This window comes from Chiloscyllium punctatum, chromosome 16, assembly GCF_047496795.1.
Source record: "Chiloscyllium punctatum isolate Juve2018m chromosome 16, sChiPun1.3, whole genome shotgun sequence".
Lineage (NCBI taxonomy): Eukaryota > Metazoa > Chordata > Chondrichthyes > Orectolobiformes > Hemiscylliidae > Chiloscyllium > Chiloscyllium punctatum.
This window is the reverse complement of record NC_092754.1, coordinates 88,093,977-88,106,674: the sequence shown is the minus strand read 5'-3', so window position 1 is coordinate 88,106,674 and position 12,698 is coordinate 88,093,977.

The following is a 12,698-nucleotide window of genomic DNA, read 5'->3' as shown; positions in this document are numbered from 1 at the left end:
AAGTGTCGTAATGGGAGATAGAGATGCTTTTCCGGAACGCGCTCGGTTTTGGAGGTGAAATAGGTGAGAAGGAGTAGTGATTTTTATGGAGGTACCAGTTCCCCTCCTGTCGCAGCATCTTATTATTGCCCTGGCTTTGCCTCATACATGTTTGGTAGAGACCAGTGACGTTTCGGAAGCCCACAATACAACATTCATCACTGTTGAAGACAGTAGAAATCTCTTGTAGCACTTTCGTCATAGAACAATACAGTGCAGAACAGGCCCTTCGCCCTTCATGTTACGCCGACCTGTGAACTATTCTCAGCTCGTCACCCTACACTATCCCAAAATCACCCATGTGCTATCTAAAGGATTGTTTAAACCTCTCTAATGTGGCTGAGTTAACTACATTAGCAGGTAGCACATTTCACGCCCTAACCACTCTGAGTGAAGAATCTGCCTCTGACATCTGTCTTGAATCCATCACACCTCAATTTGAAGTTATACCCCCTCGAACACGCTAATGTCATCATCCTAAGGGAAAGACTTTCACTGTCGAACCTATCTAATCCTCTAATCATCTTCTAAGTCTCTGTCAAATCCCCTCTTAGCTGCCTTCTTGCCAATGAGAACAGGTTCAAGTCTCTTAACCTTTCCTCAAAAGACCTTCCCTCCAGACCAGGCAACATCCTGGTAAATCCCTTCTGCACCTTTTCCGATGCTTCCACATCCTTCCCGAATTATGGGCACCAGAACTGCACACAATATTCCAAGTATGGTCGCACCAACATTTTGTATAGTTGCAGCATGAAATTGCGGCTCCAGAACTCAATCCCTCAACGAATGAAACCTAATACACTGTATGCTGCCTTAACAGTAATATCCACCTGGGTGACAACTTTCAGAAACCTATGGACATGGGCTCCAACATCCCTCTTCACACCCACACCACCAAGAATCTTTCCATTGACTCAGTACTCTGCCATCCTGTTATTCTTCCTAAAGTGCATCACCTCACATTTAGCTGCATTGAACTCCATTTGCCACCTCAGAGCCCAATTCTGCAGTTTATCGAAGTCCGCGTGAGTACCTGTAAAATTCTTCCAGACTGTCCACTACTCCACCAACTTTAGTGTCATCTGCAAATTTACTGATCAATCCACCTATGCCTATGTCTAAGTAATTTATAAAAATGACAAACAGCAGTGGTCCCAAAACAGGTCCTTGTAGCACACCACTAGTAACCAGACTCCAGGTTGAATATTTTCCATCAACTACCATTCGCTGTCTTCTTTCAGAAAGCCAGTTTCTAATCCAAACTGCTAAATCACCCTCAATTCCATGTCTCTGCATTTTCTCCAACAGCCTACCATGTGGAACCTTATGAAAGGTTTTATTGAAGTCCATGTATACCACGTCAACTGCCCTACCCTCATCTATATGCTTGGCTGCCTTCTCAAAAAACTCAAAGGTTTGTGAGACATGTCCTGCCCTTGACAAAACCATGTTGACTATCTGAAATCAAATTGGTATTCGCTAGATGATTATAAATCTTATCTCTTATAATCCTTTCCAACAACAGAAGTAAGGTACACTGGTCTATAATTACCTGGGTCATCTCCACTGCCCTTCTTGCTCAAGGGCACAGCATTTGCAATCCTCCATGACTGAAGTATCAAAGCCAAAGGCTTTGCTATCTCCTCCCTAGCTTCCCAGAGAATTCTCGGATAAATCCCATCCTGCCCAGAGGACTTGTCTACTTTCACTCCTTCTGGAATTGATAACACCTGTTCGTAACTAACCTCAATCCTTTCTGGTCTAATATCTCGTACCACATTCTTCTCCTCTATAATATTCTCCTTTTCCTGAGTGAAAACCGATGAGAAATGTTCGTTTAGCACCTCTCCGATCTCCACACTCAACTTCCCACTTCTGACTTTGACTGGCTCTCTTCCTACCCTATGCTTTTGTTCCACACATAACTATAGAAAGCTGTAGGATTCTCCTTTATTCTATTCACTAAAGACTGCTTGTGTGCTCTCTTTGCTCTTCTTAACTCTCTCATTAAATCCTTTCTAGCTGATCTGTAACACTCCATCGCCTCATCTGTACCATCTTGCCTCATCAACACATAAGCCTCCTCCTTCTTCTTAACAAGAGATCCAATTTCTGTAGTAAACCACGATTCCCTTACCTTATCACTTCCTTCCTGCCTGACAGGAACATACCTGTCAAGGACACACAATATCTGTTCCTTAAACCAGCTCCACATTTCAATAGTCTGCACCCCTTGCCTTTTTGCTACCCCATTCTATGCATCCTAATTCTTCCTGAATCACATTCTAATTGGCCCTCCCCCATTGATAACACTTGACCTGTGGCATGTATCTATCCCTTTTCATCGCTAAACTAAATGTAACTGAATTATGATCACTCTCTCCAAAGTGCTCACCTACAACTAAATCAAACACTTACTCTGGTTCATTACCAAGCACCAGATCCAGTGTGGCCTCCCCTCTTGTCCGCCCTTCGACATACTGTGTCAGGAAACCCTCCTGTACACATTGGACAAAAACTGATCCATCCGACGTAAAAGAGTTCTACCAGTTCCAGTCAATGTTGGGGAAGTTATAGTCCCCCATAATGACCACCCTGTTCCTTTCATTCCTACCCAGAATAATTTTGCTAATCTTCTCTTGCACCTCCCTGGAACTCTGTGGAAGCCTTTTTTAAAAAAAACTCTAAGCAGTGTGACCTCTCCTCTACTCCATTGCAGTGCTTCAAACACCATGAGGCAGCCATACTCTCTATGACAGACAGACTCAGTCTGGAAACTCCCCTGTCCTTAAGACCTTATGCACTGCCTGCACTCCTCCATTTTCCTTTTGCACATTCCCTTTCCAACCAACCCCACCTGCATCACTCCATAATTGGAGCTGTCACGGGCAGACGTCTGTGGAGTAGCCTCCCTAACTTTCTCTATCCTCCTTTTAGGATGTATTTTAAAATCCTTCTCCTTAATCAATGTTTTGATCATTCATGAAGCACCTTAGGAGATTTGCCATTGTGAAAGGTCCCATACAATGCAAGTAGTTGTTGTTTTTGTTGTACATTAGGAGAAACAGGAATGATGCATTCAAACTTCTAAGAAGGAAGTCACTGACCGGTTAGTGTGCAGGCCACCAAATAATAACATCACATTGGGATGGGCAATAAACAAAGAAATAACTAATGCCTGTAAAAATGGTACAGCTATTATCATGGGTGATTTTAATCTACATGTAGATTGATTGAACCAGCTCAGTCAGGGTAGCCTTGAGTTTATTAAGTGTATCCATGATAGTTTTCTTGAACAGTACGACATGGAACTGACAAGGGAGCAATCTATCCAGCATCTGGCCCTGTGCAATGAGACAGGAATAATTAATGACTTCAGGGTTAGGGATGCTCTTGAAAGAAGTGATCACTGTATGGCTGAATTTAGAATACATATGGAGAGTGTGAAAATAAAATCTAATATATGGGTCCTTTGCTTCAACACTGGGAACTACAATAGGATGAAGGAGAACCTGGATAAAGAAGACCGGAAACAAAGATTTTATGGAACAGTTGATGAGCAGTGGAAGATTTTCAAAGACACTTTGTAAAGTGCTCAGCGAATGTATATTCCAGTGTCAGAAGAGGCATATTCTGCGATGGGTATCTAAGGAAAACGATCAAATTGAAAGAGTAGGCATGCAAAGCGGCCAAAAACAGTATGAAACGAGAACTGGGAAAACTTTTAAAGGTCAACAGAAAGCCACAGAAGAGCTATAAAGAAAAGTAAGATGGAACATGAGAAAAATAAATGAGCACAGACTATAAAGACAGAGAGCAAAATTTCATATTGAACAAGAAAAGAGTGGCTAAAGTAAGTGTTGGTCCTTTGGAAAATGAGAAGGAGCATTAAGGTATGAGATATCACAGTGGAGAATACTAATATCTTGCCAATAGTTAGTAAAGAGACAAAGGTAGATGAGGATTTGGAAACGATCATTATTACGGAACAGCTAGTGTTGGACTGTTGGAGGTAATTGAGCTAATGACAGAAAAGTCTTCTGACCCTGATGGAATGCATCCCAGGATACAAAATGAGATGCCAGGAGAAATAGCAAATGCACTGGCAGTAATTTTCCAAAATTCACTGGACACTGTGGCAGTCCCAGCAGATTGGAAAGCAGCAAAAGTGACACCACTGTTTTAAAAAGGAGGTGGAAAAAAGATGGGGAATTACACAACAGTTACCTTATTCTCTGTAGTGGGAAAGATGCTTGGGTCTATTATCAAGGAAGAAATAGCAGGGAATCTCGATAGAAATTGTCCCATTGGGCAGACACAGCATGGGTTCATGAAGGATTTTGATTGGGAGCAGCGGCCGAGTAAAAATGAACCCAGAAGACTACAGCTAAGGTAAGACAGTTTGTTTTAAAATTACTTACCTGTAGCGGGCAGCGGTGCTTTTTTTTCTCTCTCTTCACAGAAAGAGCGGGAGCAGCAGGGGAAGTGACGTCTACCAGAGGGGCAGTCGGGAAGGAAAGCGGTGAGTATATAAATCAGGAAGGTGGCTAAACCAGAGATTCTACACCTGTAGTATCTCCCACCCACCCTCCTCCTCTAACCTCCTCAACTACACTGTTTTTTTAAGGTAAGGATTTTCTATTTCTTTACCAGTGACTGATTACAAACTATATATATATATATATATTAATTCTTTTTTAGGGAAAGACTATAGCAGAGAGGTATCAGAAAGTATTCTAACTCAAACTTGTACAAAGTAAGTAATTAATTAACTAAGCAGAGATGGCTGGGCAGGTGATGTGCTGTAGCTGTATGATGTGGGAGCTGGCTGATCCCATTGTGAATGGCAGTGACCACATCTGCAGCAAGTGTTGATTGCTGGAAGAACTCCGGATCAGAGTTGATGATCTGGAATCTGAGCTTCAAACACTGCGGCACATCCAGGAGGGGGAGAGTTACGTGGGCGCTTTGTTTCAGGAGGCAGTCACACCTGGGAGATTAAGTAATTCGCATTCAGCTAGTGATCAGGGACATCAGAGTGTGACTGTAAGTGAGGCAGGTAGGGGAACCTGAGTTCAGGAGTGGAGGAGCCTCAGCCCTTGACCTTGTCCAACAGGTACGAGATTCTTGCTCCCTGTTCGGATGAGGAAAAGGGCTCTGGACAGGATGAGCCAACTGACCACGGCACCATGGTGCAGAAGGCCATTCAAGAGGGGTGAGTTAATAGAGAAGTAGTGGTTATAGGGGATTCTTTAATTAGGGGGACAGATAGTATCCTTTGCAAGCCGGATCGGGAGTCTCGCATGGTGTGTTGCCTGCCCAGTGCCAGGGTGCGGGACATCTCTGACCAGCTTGAAAGGATATTGGAGCGGGAGGGGGAGGATCCAGTTGTTGTGGTCCACGTTGGTAGGAACAACGTAGGCAAGACTAGGGTGGAGGACCTGTTTGGGGATTACGAATCACTAGGCAGGAAATTGAAGCACAGGTCCTCAAGGGTCATAATCTCTGGATTACTGCCCGAGCCACATGCCAATTGGCATAGGGGCAAGAAAATTAGGCAAGTAAACACGTGGCTAAGGGATTGGTGTGGGAAAGAGGGATTCCACTTCATGGGGCATTGGCATCCGTTTTGGAACAGGGGGAATCTGTACCGTTGGGACGGTCTCCACCTGAACCGATCAGGTACCAATTTTCTAGCAAAGAGGATAAATAGGGTGGTCATTAGGACTTTAAACTTTTGAGTTGGGGGAAAGGGAAAGTGAAAGCAACAGGGAGTATGGCGTTAAATGGAAAGACAAGCAGCAGTATAGCATGTGTCCAGGCGGATTTAAAATTGAGGCAGACTGGGAATGCAGAAAAAAGCAAGGATAACTTAGGACATCATATGACTTCCAATATCTCTAATGATAAGAAAGTTAGCATTAAGGCACTTTACCTGAATGCGCGTAGCATTCATAACAAAGCAAATGAACTAATGGCACAGATCATAGTGAATGATTATGATGTGGGAGGCATCACAGAGACTTGGTTACAGGGGGGTCAGGACTGGCAGTTAAACCTCCAAGGATTTTCAACTTATCGAAAAGACAGGGAGGTCGGCAGAGGGGGTGGTGTTGCCTTGTTAGTTAAGAACAAAATTAAATCTATGGCACTGAATGACATAGCGTCAGATGATGTGGAGTCTGTGTGGGTGGAATTGAGGAAACACAAAGGCAAAAAAAAACCATAACTAGAGTTGTTTACAGACTGCCTAATAGTGGTCAAGACCAGGGATGCAACATGTACCAGGAAATAGAGAAGGCATGTCAGAAAGGCAAGGTCACAGTGATCATGGGAGACTTCAATATGCAGGTGGACTGGGTAAATAATGTTGCCAATGGATCCAAAGAAAGGGAATTCATGGAATGCTTACAGGATGGCTTTTTGGAACAGCTTGTCATGGAACCCACAAGGGAGCAGGCTATTCTGGACCTAGTGCTATGCAATGAACCAGACTTTATAAAAGATCTTAAAGTAAGGGAACCCTTAGGAAGCAGCGATCATAATATGGTAGAGTTCAGTCTGGAGTTTGAAAGAGAGAAGGCAAAATCGGATGTAATGGTGTTACAGTTCAATAAAGGTAATTATGTGGGCATGAGAGAGGAACTGACAAAAGTAGACTGGAAGCAGAGGCTAGCGGGGAAGGCAGTAGAACAAAAATGGCAGGAGTTTGTGGGTATAATTGAGAACACTGTACAGAGGTTCATTTCCAAGAAAAGAAAGATTATCCAGGGAGGGATTAGACAGCAATGGCAGACAAAGAAAGTCAGGAAATGTATTAAAGAAAAAGAGAGATCCTATAAAGTGGCCAAGAGCAGTGGGAAATCAGAAGATTGGGAAGGCTACAAAAACAAACAGGATAACAGAAAGTAATAAGAAAGGAGAGGATCAAATATGAAGGTAGGCTAGCCAGTAATATTAGAAATGATAGTAAAAGTTTCTTTCAATACATAAGAAACAAACGACAGGCAAAAGTTGACATTGGGCCACTTCAAACCGATGCTGGAAGGCTAGTGCTGGGAGATAAGGAAATAGCTGGAGAACTTAACAAGTACTTTGCGTCAGTTTTCACAGTGGAAGACATGAGTAATATCCCAACAATTAAAGAGAGTCAGGGGGCTGAGTTGGGTATGGTTGCCATTACAAAAGAGATAGTGCTAGAAAAGCTAAAAAGTCTTAAAATTGATACATCTCCTGGCCCCGATGGGATACATCCTAGAGTTCTGAGAGAGGTGGCTGAGAAAATAGCGGAGGCATTGGTTGAGATCTTTCAAGAGTCACTGGAGTCAGGGAAAGTCCTGGATGATTGGAAGATCGCTGTTGTAACCCCCTTGTTCAAGAAAGGATCAAGACAAAAAATGGAAAATTAGAGGCCAATTAGCCTAACCTCGGTTGTTGGTAAAATTCTAGAATCCATCATTAAGGATGAGGTTTCTAAATTCTTAGAAGAGCAAAGTCTGATTAGAACAAGTCAACATGGATTTAGTAAGGGGAGGTCATGCCTGACAAACCTGTTGGTATTCTTTGAAGAGGTGACAAGTAGGTTAGACCAGGGAAACCCAGTGGATGTGGTCTATCTAGACTTCCTAAAGGCATTTGATAATGTGCCACATGGGAGGCTGCTGAGCAAGGTGAGGGCCCATGGTGTTCGAGGTGAGCTACTGGGATGGATTGAGGATTGGCTGTCTGACAGAAGGCAGAGAGTTGGGATGAACGGTTCTTTCTTGGAATGGCAGCCGATGAGCGGTGTCCCGCAGGGTTCAGTATTGGGGCCACAGCTGTTCACATTATATATTAATAATCTGGATGAAGGGACTGGGGGCATTCTAGCGAAGTTTGCAGATGATACAAAGTTAGGTGGACAGGCAGGTAGTACTGAGGAAGTGGGGAGGCTGCAGAAGGATCTAGACAGTTTGGGAGAGTGGTCCAGGAAATGGCTGATGGAATTCAATGTGAACAAATGCGAGGTCTTGCACTTTGGCAAAAAGAATAAAAGCGCAGATTACTTTCCAAACGGTGAGAAAATTCGTAAAGCCAAAGTACAAAGGGATCTGGGAGTGCTAGTCGAGGATTCTCTAAAGGTCAACATGCAGGTTGAATCCGTGATTAAGAAAGCGAATGCAATGTTGTCACTTATCACAATAGAGTTGGAATATAAAAGCACCGTTGTGCTACTGAGACTTTATAAAGCTCTGGTTAGGCCCAATTTGGAGGACTGTGTCCAGTTTTGGTCCCCACACCTCAGGAAGGACATACTGGCACTGGAACGTGTCCAGCGGAGATTCACATGGATGATCCCTGGAATGGTTGGTCTAAAATATGAGGAACGGCTGAGGATCCTGGGATTGTATTCATTGGAGTTTACAAGATTAAGGGAAGACTTAATAGAGACGTACAAGATAATACATGGCTTAGAAAGGGTGGACGCTAGGAAATTGTTTCCATTAGGTGAGGAGACTAGGACCCTTGGATACAGCCTTAGAATTAGAGGGGGTCAATTCAGAACAGAAATGCGGAGACATTTCTTCAGCCAGAGAGTGGTGGGCCTGTGGAATTCATTGCCGCAGAGTGCAGTGGAGGCTGGGACGCTAGATGTCTTCAAGGCAGAGATTGATAGATTCTTGTTGTCTCGAGGAATTAAGGGCTACGGGGAGAATGCGGGTAAGTGGAGTTGAAATGCCCATCAGCCATGATTGAATGGCGGAGTGGACTCGATGGGCCGAATGGCCTTACTTCCACTCCTATGTCTTATGGTCTTCAGTGCAGGTCATGCTTCACAAATCGTTTGGAATTCTATGAAGACATTTCGAACAAGGTGGACAACAGGGACCCAGTGGATGCGGTGTACCCGGATTTCCAAAAGTCCTTCAACAAGGTGGTGTCCAAGAAGCTGTTCCATAATATAAGGGTGCATGGCGTTAGAGGTAGGGTATTAGCATGGATAAAAGATTGGTTGACTAACACAAAGCAAACTGTGGGGATAAATAAGTACTATTCTGGCTGACAATCAGTGACTAGTAGTGTGTCTCAGGGATCAGTGTTGGGACTGCAATTATATACAATTGATACAGATGATTTGGAGTTGGGGACCACATGTAGGGTGTCAAAGTTTGCAAATGACACTAAGATGAGTAGCAGAACAAAGTGTGTGGAGGACTGTGAAACTTTGCAGAGGAACAGAGATACATTGAGTGAGTGGGCAATGGTCAGGCATCTGGAATATAATGTTCATAAATGTAAAGTCATACTGTTGGTTGGAGTAACATTAAAAAAGAGATTAAGACTTGAATTTTAAAAAGTTGCATCATTTGCTATGCAGAGGCACCTGAGGAGCTTTCTGCATGAGGGTTGGTCACCAGGTACAACAATCAATTCAGAAAGCAAATGGAATTTTGGCCTTCATTGCTGAAGGGATTGCATTTAAAAACAAAGGTTATGTTCGAGCAGTATTGGGTGCTGGTGAGGCCACACCTAGAGTACTGCATGCAGTTTTTGTCGTCTTACTTGAGAAAGGATGTACCGGCACTAGAGGGAATGCAGAGGAGGTTAACTAGGTTGATTTCCGGAGTTGAGGGGGTTGACTTAACAGAGACTGAGTAGATTGGAATTATATTCATTGGAAATCAGAAGAATGGAAACATATAAAATGGAATGGATAAAATAGAAGTAAAGAGGATGTTTCCACTAGGTAAAAACAATAACTGCAGATGTTGGAAACCAGATTCTGGATTTATGGTGCTGGAAGAGCACAGCAGTTCAGGCAGCATCCGAGGAGCAGTAAAATTGACGTTTCAGGCAAAAGCCCTTCATCAGGAAAACAGGCAGACTGCCTGAAGGGTGGATAGCTAAGTGAGAGGACGGTGGGGGTGGGGAAAAAGTAGCATAGAGTACAATAGGTGTGTGGGGAGGGGATGAAGGTGATAGGTCATGGGGAAGGGTGAAGTGGATAGATGGAAAAGAAGATAGACAGGTAGGACAAGTCAGGACAAGTCATGGGGACAGTGCTGAGCTGGAAGTTTGGAACTGTGGTGAGGTGGAGAAAGAGGAAATGAGGGAACTGTTGAAGTTCACATTGATGCCCTGGGGTTGAAGTGTTCCGAGGCGGAAGATGAGCTTTCTTCTTCTAGGCGTCAGGTGGTGAGGGTGCGGTGGTGAAGGAGGCCCAGGACCTCCATGCCCTCAGCAGAGTGGGAAGGAGATTTGAAATGTTGGGCCACAGGGTGGTGTGGTTGATGTTTCCTAAAGCGCTCTGCTAGGAGACGTCCAGTCTCCCCAGTGTAGAGGAGACTGCATCTGGAGCAACGGATACAATAAATGATATTGGTAAAACTTTGATGGATGTGGAAGGCTCCTTTAGGGCGTTGGATGGAGGTGAGGGAGGAGGTGTGGGTCGCAGTGGAGGAGTTTTACAATTCCTGCAGTGGCAAGGGAAGGTGCCAGGATGGGAGAGTGGGTTGAAGGGGGGCGTGGACCTGACCAGATAGTCACGGAGGGAACGGTCTTTGCGGAAGGCAGAAAGGGGTGGGGAGGGAAATATATCCCTGGTGGTAGGGTCTGTTTGGAGGTGGCGGAAATGTCGGCGGATGATTTGGTTTATCCGAAAGTTGGTGGGGTGGAAGGTGAGGACCAAGGGCATTCTGTCTTTGTTACGGTTGGAGGGGTGGTGTCTGAGGGCAGAGGTGTGGGATGTGGACGAGTTGCGTTGAAGGGCATCTTTAACCACATGGGAAGGGAAATTGCGGACTCTGAAGAAGGAAGCTATCTCGTGTGTTCTGTGGTAGAACTGGTCCTCCTGGGAGGAGATATGGCGTAGACAGAGGAATTGGGAATATGGGATGGCATTTTGGCAGGAATTAGGGTAGGAAGAGGTGTAATCCAGGTAGCTGTGGGAGTCGGTAGGTTTGTAATAAATGTCAGTATCAAGTCGGTCTTCCTTAATGGAGATGGAGAGGTCCAGGAAGGGGAGGGAGGTGTCAGAAATTGTCCAGGTAAATTTAAGGTCAGGGTGGAATGTGTTGGTGAAGTTGATGAATTGCTCAACCTCCTCGCGAGAGCACAAGGTGGCGCAATGCAGTCATCAATGTAGTGGAGGAAGAGGTGGGGAGTGATGCCGTTGTAATTACGGAAGATCAACTGTTCTACATAGCCAACAAAGAGACAGGCATAGCTGGGGCCCATACGGGTGCACATGGCTACCACTTTGATCGGGAGGAAGTGGGAGGTTTCGATGGAGAAATTGTTAAGGGTGAGGACTAGTTCGGCCAAACGAATGAGAGTGTCGGTGGAAGGGTACTGTTGGGGACGTCGGGAGAGGAAGAAATGACCAGGACCTCCAAGCCCTCCATGGCGGATGGAGGTGCAGAGGGATTGGATGTCCATGGTGAAGATGAGGCTTTGGGGGCTGGAGAAACGGAAGTCTTGGAGGAGGTGGAGGGCGTGGGTGGTGTCTCGAACATATGTGGGGAGCTCCTGGACTAGGGCGGATAGGATAGTGTTGAGGTAGGTAGGGATGAGTTCAGTGGGGCAGGAGCATGCTGAGACAATGGGTCGGCCAGGTTGGTCAGGCTTGTGGATCTTGGGAAGGAGGTAGAACCGGGTTGTACGGGATTCCCGGACTATGAGATTGGAAGCTGTGGGTGGGAGATCTCCTGAGGTGATGAGGTTCTCTCTGGTCTGGGAGATGATGGTTTGGTGATGGGGGGTTGGGGTCATGGTCAAGAGGGCGGTAGGAAGAGGTGACCTCGAGTTGACGTTTGGCTTCAGCTGTGTAGAGGTCAGTGTGCCAGACTACCACTGCGCCTCCTTTATCCGCTGGCTTGATGGTGAGGTCAGGATTGGAGCAGAGGGATTGGAGGGCTGCGCATTGTGAAGGTGAGAGGTTGGAGTGGGGGAGGGGGGTAGACAGGTTGAGATGGTTAATATCCCGGTGGCAGTTGGAAATGAAGAGGTCGAGGGCAAGTAATAGGTGAGCGTGGGGTGTCCAGGTGGATGCAGTATGTTGGAGGTGGGCGAAGGGGTCCTCGGAAGGTGGGTGGGTATCCTGATTGTGAAGGTAAGCTCAGAGGTGGAGGTGACAGAAGAATTGTTCAACATCACGGCGTGTATTAAATTCATTCATGCGTGGATGGAGGGGGATGAAGGTGAGTCCTTTGCTGACGACTGATCGTTCATCCTCAGTGAGGGGGAGGTTTGGAGGGATGGTGAAAACTCGGCAGGGATGGTAGCTGGGATCCGGTGTGGGTGTGGATCTGGGAGTGGAGCCTGAGCTGGTAACTGGAGTGGGTGTGGTGGTGGTGGGAATGGGGGTGGAGTCATGAGCAGGGGTGGTGTTCCCCTCGGGGTTCTGGGGAGCGGGGATGGTGACAGTGGGATCTGTGGGGGGCGTGTCAGCAGAATGCAGGTGAGTGGCATTGGTGCAGAAGTGGTGGCAAACACAGCAGTAGAGGGGGGCAGAAGTCATTGAGCGTGAGACATCAGCGATGATGTGAGGGGCAGAAGTGATGCTATGGTGCATGAGGAATTGTGAGGGGCGGAAATGGCTGTGGGAGCAGCCATGATGGGGGAGGAAGTGACATCATCAATCAGCGCGGGGTGGCAGCTACATGGCTAATGGCGTCCAA